The sequence below is a fragment of the Chionomys nivalis genome, chromosome 26 (assembly GCF_950005125.1).
Source record: "Chionomys nivalis chromosome 26, mChiNiv1.1, whole genome shotgun sequence".
NCBI lineage: Eukaryota > Metazoa > Chordata > Mammalia > Rodentia > Cricetidae > Chionomys > Chionomys nivalis.
This window is the reverse complement of record NC_080111.1, coordinates 34,080,758-34,102,104: the sequence shown is the minus strand read 5'-3', so window position 1 is coordinate 34,102,104 and position 21,347 is coordinate 34,080,758. Positions and strand designations below refer to the sequence as shown.

Genomic DNA, 21,347 nt, shown 5'->3' with positions numbered 1-21,347 from the left:
TCCGGGTCTTCTATTTGATTTCATTGGTTGACTTCTCTGTTTTTATGCCAATACCAAGATGTTTTCAATAATGTAGCTCTGTAATAGAGTTTGAAGTCAGGGATGGTAATGCCTCCAGATGATCCTTTATTTAGAAAATGTACTCTTTTAAACACTGCCTAGCCCAGTAATTGCAGCCTCTTATTGGCTAATTCTCACATCTTGATTAGCCCATTTCTAATAATCTGTGTAGCACCACAAGCTGGTGCCTTACCAGGGAGTCTCTTTTCTTTGTTTATCTTTAGAATCTCATACATATCAACAAAACATGGTGTCTTGTTTTAATTGGGGATTCTGCTGTTGTGAAGAAACACCATGACCAAAAAGCAAAATTGGGTGAAAAGGGTTTAGTTGGCTTATACTTCCTTATTGTTGTTCACTATTAAAGAACATCAGGGAAGGAACTTAAGGAGGGCAGGATCCTTGAGTCAAGAATTGATGCAAATGTGATGGGGGAGTGCTTCTTTCTTATTTCATAGGACTTACCCATCCTCTCTTTTTGTAGAACCCAGGACCAGCCCCTGGGATGGCATAACTCCGAACGGGCTTTGCCCTCTGCCATTGATCAGTCATTGAGAGAATGCCTCATTTCTGAATCCCATGGAAGCATTTTTTTTTCTGAGGCTCCCTAATCTCTGATGATCTAGGTCATTGTCTAGATCATCAATGATCTAGACATCAATTGTCTATATCATCAATGATCTAGGTCATTGTCAAGTAACATGTAAAACCAGCCCACATACATGGTACAACAAGTTAAAGTAAGACTGTGCAGAATCCATATAAAGCCTGGATGTAGAAACCCAGTATGAGGAAAAGTGGTCTCAAAAGCTGTCAAATGAGTTAAAGTACACCCCACATATATGCAAAGCATTTAGCACAGGCCCCTATAGGATCACAGATCTCTGTGAGCACCAATAACTCCTGCTTAGATGATTCTGTGGGCTGTGTTAACCTAGTGTCCTCAACCAAGGTGGGAGGCATTTGCTATGGTACTTCCTCCCTATTGACAGCAGGGTCTCCTTATCTCCTCTTATTGCTTGACTGCTTGTGTCTGCTCCTACTGCTTTGAGTTCCTGGATTAGGCCAGTTTGATAACAATTGGCGGAGGCACTGTTGTATGAGAATAACAGAATATCATGAGAAATCATTTCATGGACTTTTTTCCTATTATGTTTGGTTCTATCATAGGCCTGTAGTATAGTGAGCTTCAGGTCTTAGACATCCAATTAGAATGGACATTGTCTCCTTCTAATGGAAAAGGCCTGAAGTTTCACGAGTTATTTGTTGTTTACTCCTACAAGTTCTGGGGAACAAATAACTCAACATATCTTGCAAGCAGGACTAGATGTAGATGTAACTGTTGCTGGGTGGTGTCCCAGTCTAAACATTGAATACTTTGCCTGGTTAGAGAAGACTCCACAGACTTCTTATCCCTCTTTTCTAAACATCCTTGCTAGGGGTATTTTCATACAGTCCAATGAATATTTACTGTTCTAGGTACAATACCAGCTCCCAAATGTTCCCCAATTCCTGTAGTCTTTCCTCATTCTCTCTACATCCAAGCACCCTGATCCTGCTTTCCCCTGTTCCCATACCCAACTGTCACCATTCAATTCAGAAGACCTATTCTAGTGCCCCTCTCAGGGAGATCAATGTGTCCCTCCCTTGATCCTTTGTTGTTAACTAACTCTGTGTCTGTGGGTTGTAGCATGAATATCCTTAACTTTCAACCAATATTAATGTATAAGAGAGTTCACACTATTGTCATTTGTATTGCTGGGTCTTGAGGTAGGTTGAATCCTAATTTTCAGAGAAACTGCCATACTGTTTTCCAGAGTGGTTGTACGATTTGCATTTCCACCAGCAATGGAAGAGTCTTCCCCTTACTCGCACATCCTCTCCAGCATAAACAGTCATTGGTGTTTTTGATCTTAGCCATTCTGACAGGTGTAAGGTGGTATTGCAGAGTCATTTTTTTTTTCTTGCTGATTTTTTTATTAATTAATTAATTTAATTATTAAAGATTTCTGCCTCTTCCCCGCCACCACCTCCCATTCCCTCCCCCTCCCCCAATCAAGTCTTCCTTCCTCCTCAGCCCAAAGAGTAAGCAGGTTTCTCTGCCCTGTGGGAGGTCCAAGGACCACCCACCTCCATCCAGGTCTATTAAGGTGAGCATCCAAACTACCTGGGCTCCCACAAAGCCATTACATGCAATAGGATCAAGAACCCATTGCCATTGTTCTTCAGTTCTCAGTAGTCCTCATTGTCCATTATGTTCAGCGAGACCGGTTTTGTCCCATGCTTTTTCAGTCCCCGGCCAGCTGGCCTTGGTGAGTTCCCGATAGATCATCCCCATTGCCTCAATGTGTGGGTGCACCCCTCGCCGTCCTGAGTTCCTTGCTCGTGCTCACTCTCCTTCTGCTCCTCCTTTGGATCGTGAGACTTCAGTCCAGTGCTCCAATGTTGGTCTCTGTCTCTGTCTTCTTTCATCGCCTGATGAAGGTTAATATTCAGGGGGATGCTTATATGTTTTTCTTTGGGTTCACCTTCTTATTTAGCTTCTCTAGAGTCACGAATTATAGTCTCAATGTCCTTTATTTATGGCTAGAAACCAAATATGAGTGAGTACATCCCATGTTCCTCTTTTTGGGTCTGGCTTACCTCACTCAGGATAGTGTTTTCAATTTCCGTCCATTTGTATGCAAAATTCAAGAAGTCATTGTTTTTTACTGCTGAGTAGTACTCTAATATGTATATATTCCATACTTTCTTCATCCATTCTTCCATTGAAGGACATCTAGGTTGTTTCCAGGTTCTGGCAATTACAAACAATGCTGCTATGAACATAGTTGAGCAAATACTTTTGTTATATGTTTGGGCATCTCTTGGGTATATTCCCAATAGTGGTATTGCTGGGTCAAGAGGTAGGTTGAACCCGACTTTCCTGAGAAACCGCCACACTGCTTTCCAAAGTGGTTGCACAAGTTTGCATTCCCACCAGCAATGGATGAGAGTGCCCCTTTCTCCACAACCTCTCCAGCAGAGGCTATCATTGGTGTTTTTGATTTTAGCCATTCTGACCGGTGTAAGATGGTATCTTAATGTTGTCTTGATTTGCATTTCCCTGATTGCTAAGGAAGTTGAGCATGATCTTAAGTGACTTTTGGCCATTTGAAGTTCTTCTGTTGAAAAGTCTCTGTTCAGCTCAGTGCCCCATTTTATAATTGGATTGATTAACCTTTTACGGTCTAATTTCTTGAGTTCTTTGTATATTTTGGATATCAGACCTTTGTCAGTTGCGGGGTTGGTGAAGATCTTCTCCCAGTCAGTGGGTTGCCTTTCTGTCTTAGTGACAGTGTCCTTTGCTTTACAGAAGCTTCTCAGTCTCAGGAGGTCCCATTTATTCAATGATGTCCTTAGTGTTTGTGCTGCTGGGGTTGTACGTAGGAAGTGTTCTCCTGTGCCCATGTGTTGTAGAGTACTTCCCACTTTCTCTTCTATCAGATTCAGTGTGTTTGGACTGATATTGAGGTCTTTAATCCATTTGGACTTGAGTTTTGTGCATGGTGATATATATGGGTCTATTTTCATTCTTCTACAGATTGACTTCCAGTTTTGCCAGCACAATTTGTTGAAGATGCTCTCTTTTTTCCATTGTATACTTTTAGCTCCTTTATCGAAAATCAGGTGTTCATAGGTTTGTGGGCTAAAGTCAGGGTCTTCTATTCTATTCCATTGGTCGACTTCTCTGTTTTTATGCCAGTACCAAGCCGTTTTCAGTACTGTAGCTCTGTAATAGAGTTTGAAGTCAGGGATGGTAATGCCTCCAGACAATCCTTTATTGTATAAGATTGTTTTGGCTATCCTGGGTTTTTTGTTTTTCCATATAAAGTTGATTATTGTCTTCTCCAGATCTGTGAAGAATTTTGATGGGATTTTGATGGGGATTGCGTTGAATCTATAGATTGCTTTTGGTAGAATTGCCATTTTTACTATGTTGATCCTCCCAATCCAAGAGCAAGGGAGGTCCTTCCATTTTCTGGTATCCTCTTCAATTTCTTTCTTCAAAGACTTAAAGTTCTTGCCAAATAGATCTTTCACTTCCTTGGTCAGAGTTACCCCAAGGTATTTTATACTATTTGTGGCTATCGTGAAAGGTGATGCTTCTCTGATTTCCCTCTCTGCTTCCTTATCCTTAGTGTATAGGAAGGCCACTGATTTTTTGGAGTTGATTTTGTATCCTGCCACATTACCAAAGGTGTTTATCAGCTGTAGGAGTTCTTTGGTAGAGTTTTTGGGGTCGGTTATGTATACTATCATATCATCTGCAAATAATGAAAGCTTAACTTCTTCCTTTCCAATATGGATCCCCTTGATCCCCTTATGTTGTCTTATTGCTATTGCTAGAACTTTAAGCACTATATTGAAGAGGTATGGAGAGAGTGGACATCCTTGTCGTGTTCCTGATTTTAGTGGGATGGCTTTGAGTTTTTCTCCATTTAATTTAATGTTAGCTGTCGGCTTGCTGTAAATAGCTTTTATTATATTTAGGTATGCCCCTTGTATCCCTAATCTCTCCAAGACCTTTATCATAAAGGAGTGTTGAATTTTGTCGAATGCTTTTTCAGCATCTAATGAAATGATCATATGGTTTTTTTCTTTCAGTTTATTTATATGGTTGATTACATTGATAGATTTGCGTATGTTGAACCAGCCCTGCATCTCTGGAATGAAGCCTACTTGATCATAATGGATAACTTTTCTAATGTGTTCTTGGATTCGGTTTGCCAGTATTTTATTGAGAATTTTTGCGTCAATGTTCATGAGTGAGATAGGCCTGTAATTCTCTTTCTTGGTTGGGTCTTTGTGTGGTTTTGGTATCAGGGTAACTGTAGCTTCATAAAAGGAATTTGGCAATGACTCTTCTGTTTCTATATTGTGAAATACATTAAGAAGTATAGGTATTAGCTCTTCTTGGAAGTTCTGGTAGAATTCTGCATTGAAACCATCTGGCCCTGGGCTTTTTTTGGAAGGGAGATTTTTGATAACTGTTTCTAATTCTTCGCGACTAACAGGTCTATTTAGATCGTTCACCTGGTCTTGGTTTAGGTTTGGTATATGGTACTTATATAAAAAAGTGTCCATTTCTTTTGCATTTTCCATTTTTGTGGCATACAGGCTTTTGTAGTAAGATCTAATGATTCTCTGAATTTCCTCTGTGTCTGTGGTTATGTCCCCCTTTTCATTTCTGATCTTATTTATTTGCGTGTTCTCTCTCTGTCGTTTAATTAGTTTGGATAGGGGTTTGTCAATCTTGTTGATTTTCTCCAAGAACCAACTTTTTGTTTCATTGATTGTTTGGACTGTTTTCTGTGTTTCTATTTTGTTGATTTCTGCCCTCAGTTTGATTATTTCCAGTCTTCTACTCCTCCTGGGCGCGTCTGCTTCTTTTTTTTCTAGAGCTTTCAGGTGTGCTGTTAAGTCCCCAATGTATGCTTTCTCCGTTTTCTTTAAGTGGGCACTTAGTGCTATGAACTTTCCTCTTAGCACTGCTTTCATCGTGTCCCATAGGTTTGAGTATGTTGTCTCTTTGTTTTCATTAAATTCAAGGAAGACTTTAATTTCTTTCTTAATTTCTTCCTTGACCCAGGTGTGGTTCAGTAGTTGACTGTTCAGTTTCCATGAGTTTGTCAGCTTTCTGGGGGTAGCTTTGTTGGTGGCTTCTAACTTTAATCCGTGGTGATCTGATAAGACACAGGTGGACACTGATATTTTTTTGTATCTGTGGAGGTTTCCTTTGTTTCCAAGTATGTGGTCAATTTTCGAGAAGGTTCCATGAGCTGCAGAGAAGAAGGTGTATTCTTTCCTATTTGGGTGGAGTGTTCTATAGATGTCTGTTAAGTCCATTTGATTCATTACCTCCAACAATTCTCTTAATTCTCTATTAGTTTTCTGTCTGATTGACCTGTCCATTGGTGAGAGAGGTGTGTTGAAGTCTCCTACTACTAGTGTGTGTGATTTGATGTCTGCCTTGAGTTTTAGCAATATTTCTTTTACATAAGTGGGTGCTTTTATATTAGGGGCATAGATATTCAGGATTGAGACTTCATCCTGCTGAATCGTTCCTGTTATGAGTATGAAGTGTCCCTGTCGATCTCTTCTGATTGATTTTAGTTTGAAGTCAGTTTTGTTAGAAATTAGTATGGCCACACCTGCTTTTTTCTTAGGACCATTTGCTTGAAAAACCTTTTCCCAACCCTTTACTCTGAGTAGATGCCTGTCTTTGTGGTTGAGATGAGTTTCTTGCAAACAGCAGACTGTTGGATCCTGTTTCCGTATCCAATCTCTTAGCCTGTGCCTTTTTATTGGTGAATTGAGACCATTAATATTAAGTGATATTAATGACCAGTGGTTGTTAACTCCGGTTATTCTTACTGCTTTTGGTAGAAGAGTTTGTGTGTCTCCCTTCTTTGAGTTGTGCTGTTGAAGGGTCGCTAGATGCCTGGGTTATTGTAGGCAGTGTTGGCAATGTTGGATTCCTTGGGTTGTGATTTTCCTTCTATTACTTTCTGTAGGGCTGGATTTGTGGCAACATATTGTTTAAATTTGTTCTTATCCTGGAATGTCTTGTTTTCTCCATTGATAGTGAACGATAGCTTGGCTGGGTATAGTAGTTTGGGTTTGCATCCATGGTCTCTTAGTTTCTGTAGTACCTCTATCCAGGACCTTCTGGCTTTCATGGTTTCCATAGAGAAGTCAGGTGTAAGTCTGATCGGTTTACCTTTATAAGTTACTTGGCCTTTTTCCTTTGCAGCTCTTAATATTCTTTCTTTAATCTGTATATTTTGTGTTTTGATTATTATATGGCGAGGGGACGTTTTTTTTTGATCCAGTCTGTTTGGTGTTCTGTATGCTTCTTGAATATTCAAAGGAATATCTTTCTTTTTGTTGGGGAAGTTTTCTTCCATAATTTTGTTAAAAATGTTTTCTGGACCTTTGAGCTGTGCCTCTTCTCCTTCTTCTATCCCTATTATTCTTAGGTTTGGTCTTTTTATTGTGTCCCATATTTCCTGAATGTTTTGTGATGAGAATTTGTTGGTTTTGGTGTTTTCTTTGATCAGTCCGTTTATTTTCTCTATGTTGTCTTCAGAATCTGAGATTCTTTCTTCTATCTCTTGTATTCTATTGATTATGCTTGTTTCTGTAGTCTCTGCTCGTTGACCTATATTTGCCATATCCAGCTGGTCCTCAGTTTGTGTTTTCTTCCTTGCTTCCATTTCAGTTTTCAATTCTTGGACTGTTTCCATTACCTGTTTAATCGTTTTTTCTTGGCTTCCCAGGGTATCATTTACGTATTTACTCATTTCTTCAAACTTTTTGTTATACTTCTCATCCATTTCTATGAGGGCGTTTTTTACATGTTGTTTAAGGGACTCTATTGCTTTCAAAAAGTCAGTTTTTTCCTCTTCTCCTGTGATAGGGTGTTCAAGTCCTTGTGTTGTAAGATCATTGGGTTCTGGTGTTTTCATGTTGTTTTTCAGATTGTTGGGTGAATTCTTGCCTTGGCGTCTGCCCATCTCCTCTTACCGATGCTATCTATTTGGTTTGATTTAATTGTAGCGGGGCAATCTGTTCTCAGTGCAGGCTTCACTGTTTCTTGCCCGCACTATCCTGTATCCAGTGCCTCCGCCGCCCGGGCCTGCCTGCCGGTGCCTCCGACGCCCGGAACTGTCTGTGCGCCTGTGTTTCCGCCACCTAGGCCTGCCTGCCAGTGCCTCTGCCACCTGGGCCTGCCTGCGCGCCGGTGCTTCCGCCGCCTAGGCCTGCCTGCCGGGCCTGACTGTCGGTGCCTCTGCCACCCGGGCCTGCCTGCACGCCGGTGCCTCTGCCGCCCGGACTTGCCTGCGTGCTGGTGCCTCCGCTGCCCGGGCCTGTCTGTGCGCCGGTGCTTCCGCTGCCTAGGCCTGCCTGCCGGGCCTGACTGCCGATGCCTCCGCCACCCGGGCCTGCCTGCACGCCGGTGCCTCTGCCGCCAGGACTTGCCTGCGTGCTGGTGCCTCCGCTGCCCGGGCCTGCCTGCGCGCCGTTGCTTCCGCCGCCTAGGCCTGCCTGCCGGTGCCTCCGCCAGCCGGAACTGTCTGTGCGCCGGTGCTTCCGCCGCCTAGGCCTGCCTGCCGGTGCCTCCACCACCTGGGCCTGCCTGCGCGCCGGTGCTTCCGCCGCCTAGGCCTGCCTGCCGGGCCTGACTGCCGGTGCCTCCGCCACCCGGGCCTGCCTGCACGCCGGTGCCTCTGCCGCCCGGACTTGCCTGCGTGCTGGTGCCTCCGCCGCCCGGGCCTGCCTGCGCGCCCGTGCTTCCGCCGCCTAGGCCTGCCTCTGCAGAGTCATTTTGATTTGCATTTCACTGATGGCTGAGGATGTTGAACATTTCCTTAAGTGTCTTTTGGCCATTTGAGATTATTCTATAGAAAATTCTCTGTTGAGTTCTGTACCCCATTTTTAATTGAATTATTTGAAATTTTGATGTTTAATTTCTTGAGTTCTTTATATATTTTGGAGATCAGTCCTCTATCTTATATGGGATTGGAAATTTATTTTCCCATTCAATAAGCTGCTTTATTGTGTTATTGACTGTGTCCTTTGCTTTGCAGAAGCTTCTCAGTTTCAGAAGGTCCCATTTATTTATTTTCCTCTCAGAGTCTGTGTTACAGGTGTTATATTTAGGAAGTGGTCTTCTGTTCCATGCTTGGAAGACTGCTTTTCTCTTTCTCTCCTAGCAGTTTCAGTGTGGTCAGATTTATATTAAGGTCTTTATCCCGTTTGGACTTGAGTATTGTGCATGGTGATAGATATGGAACTATTTGCATTCGTTTACATGTTGATATCCAGTTATGCCATAACCATTTGTTGCAGATGCTTTCTTTTTTCATTGTATAATTTTAGCTTATTTGTCAAAAATCATGTGTCATAGGTGTGAGAATTAATATCTCGGTGTTTGATTTAATTTTGTCATTCAACCTCTGTGTGTTTTTGCCCATCATCTCTTCCTCAAACCTTCAAAATGAACTGTTTACTTAATTAAAATATATGTTCCCAGCAGTCTCAATCATCTCAATGTAACATTTTGATATTGTCCAAACCTGACAGTCCTGATGTTTAGATGGTGAAACAATAACATAGTGCAGTTGAAATCTTCCTTGCATGACTCACACTTCTTTTGGAGACTTCAAAGGTCACTGTAATGCATGCTCATATATCATTGAAAAAAACTTAAGCATTTTAATTGTCATATGCAGCAGATCTGTAAGAGGTTAAAGGATGAGTATTTGTTATGTATGCTTAGATATCAGATAGAGACTCAAACCCAAAATTAAATACAGGAAACTAAATGAAACCTTTCCCTAGAATTAGTTACTTCCCTATATGATCACTAATATTATGGCTAAAGGGATATTTGTTGTTAATTTCTCCAAAGAAATTACTGTATGCTTTTTGTTAATGTTCACTTCCTATCCATAATGATTTAATTTCAACATTAGTAAAACATGCTACAATTTAACCTTGGTAAATTCTTGCTAATAGATGAAGTTTCAGTTTTTTTTTAAAAAACAACTCAGATTTTTTCCACATAAATTTTTAGTTTTTTTAGTATGTTTATATGGTTAAAATATCGATTATAAGATAATATCTCTCCTCTGCAGTAAAATTTCTATAGGGAATGCGAAGAATGTAAAATGCCTAGAATGAAGGCCAGGAGGTAGTGTCTCACGCCTTTAATCCCAGATCTTGGGTGGCAGAGGCAGGTAGAGTTCAAGGCCAGCCTGGTCTAGAAGAGCTAGTTCCTGGACACATTCCAAAGCTACAGAGAAACCTGTATCAAAAAAAATAAGTCTTGAATGTAACCAAACTTCAGATCCAAACAATCCATAAGTGCCTCCTATAATGTTATTTCTACTAAACTAATTTTTTTCTCTGCTTTAGATGATAATTCTCTTTGACTGTTTAAATCCTTGTCACCTTTTATGGTTTGGTCCAAATTACTGTTTTCAATTTTTTACTCCAATAGTGGGATATAGATGGTCAATGTCATGCAACAATTTCTGAAAATTATTAAGATTCCACAAATAATTTCTCCTAATTTTTAACTTTTGGGCTCAAATTTTTATAAAGGTATTTTATATGCGGAATAATTAATAGAATCACCTTTTTATATATTTTCAGAAGTAATACTCGAAGGAGACAAAGTTTGCTTTACTTCACCAACCATTTTCTATAAAGTATTTACATTTGAATCAGCTAATGAAATTTTATATAATGTTGAAAACATACCTAACTTGAGTATAATTTCAATTGTAGTAAATAACAAAGTACTAACATGCAGTACTTTATATCCTAATTAGTTTATAATAATAACTTTCAAGGACTACAAATTTTTATTACATGTTTAAGTGAGTTGAATTGGATAAAATAGTTTGAGTAAGAATATAAAAATCATAGAAAGTATGTTTTAATATAAATGTCAAGCTTATATCAAAATGGAGCATCCGTATCTATATCAATGTAAAATATATAAATAAGTAGTTACTTTTTAAAATTAATTTTACTCATCTACACTTTAACATCACACACATATATGTCCCTTTATTCTTTTTAGATTCAGTAATCTACACTTTTATCCTATCATTTCATTGGGTGCCTTTTGTAAGTGGACATATATTTATGAATATATAGAGCTGGTTTTGGAGATGGAAACTGGCTCTGACCCTCTATAAATCCAAGCATGTCATTAAAATAAAAATTCAGAGTTTCTCTCATGTCAGGAGCATGAGACAGAAAAAGAACTTAGAAAATTTTTCACTTTTCTCCATTTCTATTTTTGTCTCTATTGCACATGTCATTGAATATATATGCCTGTATTTGACTATATAAAAAATGTTTGAGTTTTCCACAATGAACAATGAATTTTCCTGAAGTAATTTTTGAAGATTTGAAATTTTACAGGAAGAAGTTGGGGACCCACAACAACAACTCAACCTGGTTGATATGATGGCATGATGATGATAGTGCTACTGCCTGATCTGTTTTGCATACCAGCTGCTCAAGATGGTTCCAACTTGGTTAGCTGAAATGGCCCACTTTTTACAATGTTCTGGACAGACCTTATAATAGGAAGCTCAGAAAAACTTTACAAAATACTCAGAGACAATTTGCAATTATACCAGACAGTAATCTTGGGACTTAACCATCATTTTACTTTCACAGGATCCCATAGAAAGAACATTGCCCCCATGACAGCTGGAAGAAATTCTAAAAGACTACATCCCCTCTTCCAACAAAGTTTGTCCTAGGGTTAGGGACATCGTTTAGGGGTTGACTATAATTGATATAGGGTTGCAGGATAGAAGGGAAATTTTATGGGCTCAGGGATTTCTTTGAAAAAAAGGGAAAATTGGATAGAATAATAGATTAGTGTGAGTTTACACACATAAATAATAATAGTGAGTAATAGCGTGAATACTTGTGAGTTATAATTTATAGGCAATTGCTTTGATATAGATTTTTGTATATTGATATGTTAAATATTGAATATTGTATGCATTCATGCTTCTACCTCTGCTTAAAACATTTGATATATTAATAATTATATTTATGAAATTGCAATGTACATTTCTTCCACTGATCAAGATACTTAATCATTGGTTACATTTTGAGCCCATTGTCCTCATTTGTTGTACAGTTGTTTATTGTACAATATTCTAATATGAAGTCTTAGTCTTTAAGTTATATAGGTATTAGAATTATAGATCAATAGTCATCTACGTTTGTCATACTTATAGTTAGAAGAATCAGGTTTTTTATAGACACATAAAGAATATATTTTGGATAGATAGGTGATCTTCAGCCACTTTAAAGTGCTGTAAAATATGGAATTTAAATAACCTAGGGTACTGTTGAAGTGAGACATGATTACTACTGGTAGCATTGATCTATTTTCCAGAGAATGTTGAGCACCCAAGACACTCAGAGTTTGTTTTCTTGTTGTCAAAACTGGCCTTTGGGCAAAGACATGCTCATGCCTCAACCTCTGATAAGATACATGGTATCCAAAAATGGATAAGCAGTTCTGTTAAATCTTGACTGGCATTCAACTCAGAGACAAATATACCCACCTAAGTTTTCTGAGTGTTGTGGTCAAGGCAAAATACACCAATATGCCCATTTTGTCCATCTTTTTTTCCTTTCTGTATTCATTAATTTTGTCATGCATACAATGAACTGTTGATCTCTTCTTTTTTTTCTCTCCCTGTGAATAGATAATGCTCTTATAAGGTGGTATCCTATACAAAAGGCACAGAAACAACAGAATTGTTTCTCCTTTTCCATTTCCTTCTAAAGTGAGTGTCTATGTCATGGAACAATAATGGGGAACACCAGAATCATAAAACTATACTTTCAAAGAAGTATACATTTCACTGTCATACTTACATTGTACTCATGTATGGTATATTTTTGAAGGCATTGACCTATGATGATGTGCACATCAACTTCACTAAGGAAGAGTGGGATTTGCTGAATCCTGCCCAGAAGAATCTCTACAAAGATGTGATGCTGGAGACCTACAGGAACCTAACTACTATAGGTGAAAATGAATTTCTTTCATGTTTCAAAATATGGAGACAACTTTTCCTTGGTTTATGATTTTGTTCTATCATTTGTTTTAGAGAAAGAAGAATGAGGTGAATAACACAGTCACGGTTCTTAGGTGCACTTAAGATAAGCTAATTGTTGCACATTCTTAAATAATATAACATATATTCTGGTACTGTATTTTAGGATACATTTGGGAAGACCTTAACACTGAAGAGCATTGTCAATGTTCTAGAAGACATGCAAGGTAATTTTCTTGTGCAAGTTCATAACAATTTCCCTTGAATAGTTTGTAATGTGTTCTGGAACTTTAAAACAAAAGCAACACTGTAAATAAGCACAGCTTTAAATGTTTTGATGGTTATTAAGTTCTCATAAATCCATATACCTCAATTTCATGTATGTGAATTGCATCTGCAAAGCCTTCATTTAAGAAAAAGTCTAGGTAGCAATGCCTAAACAGATATCACCATTTGATTCATAGCACCATGAGAGCTATGTTGTAGAACTGCTGCTTCATTTGCTTCTTGCTATTCATGACAGAAAAAGTATACATATTTCAGTGATGATGAGTATAGCTGCAGAACTTTCTACTAATTCAATAGCCCATGGTAAGCCTTGTATCACTCATATATTTTTTGTGAGTGTGCTAAGTTTAGTGCAATTAGATTAGTCAAGGGTCAAGGGGCAGTTGTTGTGGAAAAACCTTAATATCTATACCACAATCTGTGAAAGTCAAACCTTAAGGATTCATTGTGGAAATCTTTTTTACTCTATTCTTTTTTCATATATATATATATATATATATGTATGTATATATATGTATGTATGCATATATGATATGTCACTCTTGACACAAGTGTATGAGCATAGGAATATGGAGAGATTTAGCCTACCTCTCCTTAGGAACAATTAAGAAGATAAACTGTAGTTCCTATATAGAGTGCACATGTTTAATTTGATCCAAAAATACAAAGTTAATTTATTTTCTATCATCATGGTTAATACATAAATACAAACTCACATTACAACAAAAACAAACAAACAAACATTAGTTCTAGGTCTATGCAAATACTTCTGGGTGTCTTAGTTCACTTACCAAATGTATAATGATTCACAATATAGCAAAATTATTTATGGAGTAAAGTTGGTAAAGCACTCAGTATATGCAGTTCTCTTCAAAAATGTAAAAAGTAGCCGGGCGGTGGTGGCACACGCCTTTTATCCCAGCACTCGGGAGGCAGAGGCAGGCGGATCTCTGGGAGTTCGAGGCCAGCCTGGTCTACAAGAGCTAGTTCCAGGACGGGCACCAAAGCTACAGAGAAACCCTGTCTCGAAAAACCAAAAAAAAAAAAAAAAATGTAAAAAGTATCCTAGAAAAATATAGGTATAGTTATAGATAAAAAGATAAACCATGACACAATGGAATTTATCATCACAAATATTTGTTCTAGATGTAAAAGGACCTCTAATGAGAGAAGAAAACATGATTTTAAACAAAGGTATAAAACCTTGATATTTGATTCCTTTTTACAATTTGAAAAAATATGAAATTAGTTCATACAGGTATGAGGTTCAACTGCATTGAATGCGGTAAAGCTTTTACATTTGTAAATTATCCTTGCAGGATTGAAAGTAATCAAACTGAAGAGAAGTTTTCAGTATATTCTCACTGTGGTAAAGTCTTGTTTTATAACACTCATCTTCTAAGGAATGAAAATACACATAGAGAAGAAAAACGCTCTGAAATTAAGAAATGTGATGAAGTCTTTTCTTATCACAATCATCTTGAAATGCATAAAAGAACACACACTGGAGAGAAAACCTATGAATATGGTCAAGATGATAAAAACTTTCTTCTTTATGAAACACATCAAAGTCATAAACATACACATACTGGAGAGAAATCATATGAATGTAATCTGCATGGTAAGGTCTTTGCTGATCACAGTCATCTTCAAAAGATTAAAAGAATATATACTAGAGAGACACCCTATGAATATCATCAGTGTGGTAAAACCATTGCTCAATGTACTGTTTTTCAAACACATAAAAGAATACAAACTGGAGAAAAACAGTATGAATGTAATCAGTGTGGTAAGGCCTTTGAACATCATGATCATCTTCGATTGCATAAAAAAACACATACTGGAGAGAAACCCTATGAATGTAATCAGCGTGGTAAGGCCTCTGTACAGAACATTGCTCTTCAATACCATAAAAGAACACACACTGGAGAGAAAACCTATGAATGTAATCAGTGTGGTAAGGCCTTTGCATATCACAGTGTTCTTCAAAGGCATAAAAGAACACATACTGGAGAAAAACCCTATGAATGTAATCAGTGTGATAAGGCCTTTGCAGCTAAGAGTAGTCTTCAAAATCATAAAAGAATACATACTGGAGAGAAACCCTATGAATGTAATGAGTGTGGTAAGGCCTTTGCACAGAACAGTGCTCTTCAATATCATAAAAGAAGACATATTGGAGAAAAACCCTATGAATGTAATCATTGTGGTAAAACCTTTGCATGTCACAGTGATCTTCAAAGGCATAAAAGAACACATACTGGAGAGAAACCCTATGCATGTAATCAGTGTGGTAAGTTCTTTGCACAACTCAGTAATCTTCAAAGCCATAAAAGAACACATACTGGAGAGAAACCTTATGAATGTAATCATTGTGGTAAGGCCTTTGCATGTCACAGTGATCTTCAAATGCATAGAAGAACACATACTGGGGAGAAACCCTATGAATGTAATCACTGTGGTAAGGCGTTTGCACGCCATAATCATCTTCAATTGCATAAAAGAACACATACTGGAGAGAAACCTTATGACTGCAATCAGTGTGGTAAGGCCTTTGCACAACACAGTAATCTTCAAAGTCCTAAAAGAACACATACTGGTGAGAAACCTTATGAATGTAATCAGTGTGGTAAGACCTTTGCACACCACAGTAATCTTCAAAGCCATAAAAGAACACATACTGGAGAGAAACCCTATGAATGATATCAGTGTGATAAGGCCTTTGCAGACTCTTGTACTCTTCAAATGCTTAAAATGTAACATACTCTATAGATACCTGTGAATGGAATGTGGTAAATCCTTTTTCACAATCATCTCCAAATACACAATATGAGCCCTTCTGTAGAAAAACCCTGAAGTTAATTTGTGTATATTTCAAAAACATGAGAAAAAAAATCATACTGTTGAAACTCTATAAATGAATTCAGTGTCATAATGCTTTGTGCTTCATATAGGAGTAAGACTTTGTGTGTAGTCATCTGAGAAACTTGTGCATATTATTATAATCTTTGGAACTCAGGAAAAAACTGGGGGCTTACTTCAAATTGTTCTCTCAGATGTTAAGCCACTTACAGTCAGTTAAGCAAAATCAGTTATTGTGTAGAAAAAAGTTAGATAATGTCAACAATTTGTGTATGAATCATATACCTCTTTTTATTTTAGTTTGAACCAGCAAAGTAATGGATAAAATCATATTGGTTACATGAAGGGTATTCCAACTTTGGTCTTCAAACCAGAGCCAAAGGAAAGAACTTTGTCTCTGAATCTAGAACTAGATAAAGAAATCCTTTTAAAAAAGGGGGGGAAAGATAAATGAAATATTGGAAAATAATAATAAAACCCTTAAAGAAAGCCAAACAAACAAACAGTTGACAGAAATGAAAGATCATAAATTAGTTCAAGAACTGAAAATTGAAATCTAAGCAAGTAAAAAATGAAGCTGGAGGAATTCTGGAGATGAAAACTAGATAAATAAAAAGGACTTACAGAACAAACCAAAAGAATAATAGGCATAACATAGAATTTCAGGTTTTTAATTTGTGATAAATAACGAGGATACATCAATCAAAAAATAGTAAATCTAAGAATTTCTGAAATATAACATTCAGGAAGTCTGGGCTGGAGAAATGGCTCAGAGGTTAAGAGCACTGACTACTCTTCCAAAGGTCCTGAGTTCAATTCCCAGCAGCCACATGGTGGCTCACAACCATCTGTAATGAGGTCTGACGCTCTCTTCTTGCCTTCAGGCATACACACAGACAGACTATTGTATACATAATAAATAAATAAATATAAAAAAAATTCAGGAAGTCTGGACATGATGAAAAGACCAAACAGTAGAATAATAGGAGTAGAAGGAAAAGAATCTTAGCTCAGGGGACCAAAAAGTATTTTCAAAAAATTCAGTCAAAAATTTTCCTAACATAAAAAAGAATACTGGAGAACACAGCCCACAGAATCAATTAAGCAGGTACATAGGGACTCACAGACACTGAAACTAGAATTACTGAGTCTTCATGAGTTGGCACCAGGTTCTCTGCATATAAGTTATTATTGTGTAGCTTGGTGATTTTGTGCCATTCCTAATGGTAGGAATGGGGCAACGACTTTCTGACTCTTGTACTTGCTCTTGGAATGCTTTATCTTTTAAAAGGTAGCCTCAAACAGCCTTGATATGAATATTTCTGTCTAGGCTTATTGTAACCTACTATGCATTTTTTATATTCCTGGGATATCTACTCTATTAGGAAGTGAAATGGACACTATTTAGTCAACTTACATTTGGAAAATTAAAGTAAAATCTGTCATCTAATCTATCCTGTCTTTGCAAGTCTAAACTTTTATATATAATTTACACACACCATAACTAAGGAAAAATTTAATACAGTTTTCAACTCATTCAAAAAAACCAGCACATAAAATTAGCATGGAAGGTATGTGGCAGCAAAAGCAGAACCTCTTTTCCAAAGTAACATGCCCGTAGACTCAAATTTTGAAGTCAAGATAAATTTAAAGTATATGTCGAGTTACCATAGCAGCCCCCAAATCAAATGTCTCTCTGCAGTGAAAAAATTCAAAGAAAGCATAATAATATATGTAACCCAGACTCTTTGTTTATTTTCTATCTTTTCAAGGCCCATTGATTATTTTAATTATTTTTTTCTTTAAGAACATCAGTGTAATATCCTTAAGAAAACTATTTTTAATCTATGACTCTGTCTATATTTCTCCTCTCTGTCTTAAGCCCATGGACATTTTTCAAATAAACTATAACCCACTCAGAGGCCTTTTTATCTGAATCTGTTTTTACTGCATATCTGTAATCCTTTTCTGATGAGGAGTGTTTTTGTAATTGACAGCTGCAATTGACTCCCTTTTGTGCTTTAGAACCCCTTGTTTTAAACTTTCTTAGGCTTTATGTGGACTTACGTTGCCAAACATTGGGTGTCATAATGTAAATAGGGACTACACTTTCATCTTCTGGTTACCTAGACCCAAGTAGTCAGACACAAACAATATAATTACAACAGTATTTGTCCAATGCCTCAGGCATATTCCTAGTTAGTTCTTACATGTTAAATTCACCCATTTCTATTCATGTATGTATCACCATGCAGTTGTGGCTTACATGTAGTGTTTTGAGATTTTTCACCTTCAGCAAATACGAGGCATCTTTTTGACTCTGCCTACTTCCTCTATCTTTATTTGGAATAACACCTGACTTTATCATGTGAAGTCATTGGCCAAAACAGATTTATTCATCCCTAAATAAATTTAGCTCATATACAGGATGGCCATCACGTATCAACTATGGTATGACTTATGGTCTCCCTCACAGTTCCTTATTGAAGAGTTAAGAAAAGAACCTTTTAAACAATCTTTAAGCTACATCCAAATGGTATGTTTTTCCACTGTCCCATAATAGATAAGACTGCCCAGGTGAGACTCCCAAGGGAAGCTGCTCCCACTACTGGGTTATCAGAATTTACATAGCAGACAAAAAAAGCCTTCCCAGTTATGCCTTTCTACCCTAGGGGCATAGTAGACCCTAATCTGGGAAATAGGAATTTTAGTAATAATTCCTCTACTATTCCTAGAGCACTTCATGTTTCTTTAGCTCCAAGGAACACAGCTCTTTGTGTACAAATTCCAATGCAGATTGATCATCCAAATGAGCCAACCCTTTTCTTCATAGCTGAGAAGTTCTGTACCCAAAAACAGGTCACATGCAAACAATAACTGCTGTCACTGTGTAACTGATGTTAAGAAAAACAGGCCAGGGTTTCTGTATAGCTTTGGAGCCTGTCCTGGAACTTACTCTGTAGACCAGGCTGGCCTCCAACTCACCTCCTGAGTGCTGGCATTAAAGGGGTGTGCCACCACTGCCTGACTCTGAATTAGCATTTTTAAAAGCCAAAGATTCAGTTAATATTTGTCTAACATGGTGCTGCGCAGGCAGGCCCAGGTGTCAGAGACACCGGCGCACAGGCAGGATCAGGCAGCAGCGCGGGACAAGCAGCGGAGACACCGGCACGCAGACACAGCAAATGTGGGATAGTCCAAGCATAAAACAGTGAAGCCCATACTAAGCAGATCACCCCACTACAATTAAATCAAGTAGGTTTTTTGGGGCCTGGCCTACAGAGTGGTAGGCCTTTTATTGGTGAGGTCCACGGGCGAACAGGGAGCCTGGTCCTGTCCCTGAAGACCCTCCAGAGTGGGGAGAGTGTGCTTGGCTCACAGCGGGACACAGGAAATGGAGCGGGGGCATTTCTCCACCCCCTTGACCCCCCTTTAGTCTGGGAGGGCTAGTACCCTCTGTTGGGGTGGCTCCTCCTCTACTGTGACCTCTCTCTCCCTAACCCATCCCAGCTTGTGCCCAGGGGCCTCCTTCACTCCCCCTCCCTTCCACAGGGCCAAGGGATCACACAGTTTAGCCTGTTTGGGTGCTGGGTCGGGAGCTTGGGACAGAGGGCAACAGGAGTTTCTCTGTTTTGGTGACTGGCCTGCAGAGTGGGAGGCCTTTTGTTGGTGAAGTCCCTGGCAAATGGGAAGCCTGGTCCTGGTCCTGAAGACCCTTCTGAGTGGTGAGAGGGATCTTGGTCCGCAGCAGGAGACAGGAAATGGATCGAGGGGATTTTATAAGTAGGGCCCCTGGCCAGCAGGGAACCCTGATCCTGTTTTAAAAGACCCATTAGATAGCATCGATAGAAGGAGATGGGAAGATGCCAAGGCAAGAATTCACCCAACAATCTGAAAAACAACATGAAAACACTAGAACCCAATGATCTTACAACACAGGGACTTGAACTCCCTAACACAGAAGAAGAAGAAGAAAAAATTGACTTTATGAAAGTAATAGAGTCCCTTAAACAACATGTAAAAAATGCCTTCATAGAAATGGATGAGAAGTATAACAAAAAGTTTGAAGAAATGAGTAAATACATAAAAGATATCCTGGGAAACCAAGAAAAAATGGTCAAACAGGTAATTCTTTCAGTTCAAGAATTGAAAGGTGAAATGGAAGCAAGGAAGAAAACACAAACTGAAGACCAGCTGGATATGGAAAACGTAGGTCAACGAGCAGAGACTACAGAAACAAGCATAATCAATAGAATACAAGAGATAGAAGAAAGAACCTAAGACTCTGAAGACACTATAGAGAAAATAAATGCACTGATCAAAGAAAACAGCAAAACCAACAAATTCTCATCATAAAACATTCATAAAATATGGAACACAATAAAAAGACCAAACCTAAGAATAATAGGGATAGAAGAAAGAGAAGAGTCACAGCTCAAAGGCCCAGAAAATATTTTTAACAAAATTATGGAAGAAAACTTTCCCAATGTAAAGAAATATATTCTTTTGAATATTGAGGAAGTATACAGAACACCAAACAGACTGGATAAAAAAAAATCCCCTCGCCATATAATAATCAAAGCACAAAATATACAGATTAAAGAAAGAATATTAAGAGCTACAAAGGAAAAAGGCTAAGTAACCTATAAAGGTAAACCGATAACACTTACACCTGACTTCTCTATGGAAACTATGAAAGCCAGAAGTTCCTGGATAGAGGTACTGCAGAAACTAAGAGACCATGGATGCAAACCCAAACTACTATACCCAACCAAGCTATTGTTCACTATCAATGGAGAAAACAAGACATTCCAGGATAAGAACAAATTTAAACAATACGTAGCCATAAATCCAGCCATGCAGAAAGTAATAGAAGGAAAATCACAACCCAAGGAATCCAACATTGCCAACACTGCCTACAATAACTCAGGCATCTAGCAACCCTTCTCCAGCAGAACTCAAAGAAGGGAGACACACAAACTCTACTACCAAAAACAATAAGAAGAACCGGAGTAAACAACCACTGGTCATTAATATCACTTAATATTAATGGTCTCAATTCACCTATAAAAAGGCACAGGCTAAGAGACTGGATACAAAAACAGGATCCAACATTCTGCTGTTTGCAGGAAATATATCTCAACCACAAAGACAGGCATCTACTCAGAGTAAAGGGTTGGGAAAAGGTTTTTCAAACAAATGGTCCTAAGAAAAAAGCAGGTGTAACCATAATAATTTCTACCAAAACTAACTCCAAACTAAAATCAATCAGAAGAGATTGAGATGGACACTTTATACTCATAACAGGAACAATTCAGCAGGATAAAGTCTCAATCCTGAATATCTATGCCCCTAATATAAAAGCACCCACTTATGTAAAAGAAACATTACTAAAACTCAAGGCAGACATCAAACCACACACACTAGTAGTAGGAGACTTCAACACACCTCTCTCACCAATGGACAGGTGAATCAGACAGAAATCTA

General features: G+C 38.3%; 1 pseudogene; it reads left to right on the top strand.

Annotated features, from left to right (window-relative positions):
* The window catches only part of LOC130866838 (zinc finger protein 431-like), a 100,935-nt pseudogene that overhangs the window by 21,791 nt on the left and 57,797 nt on the right, over positions 1 to 21,347 (top strand).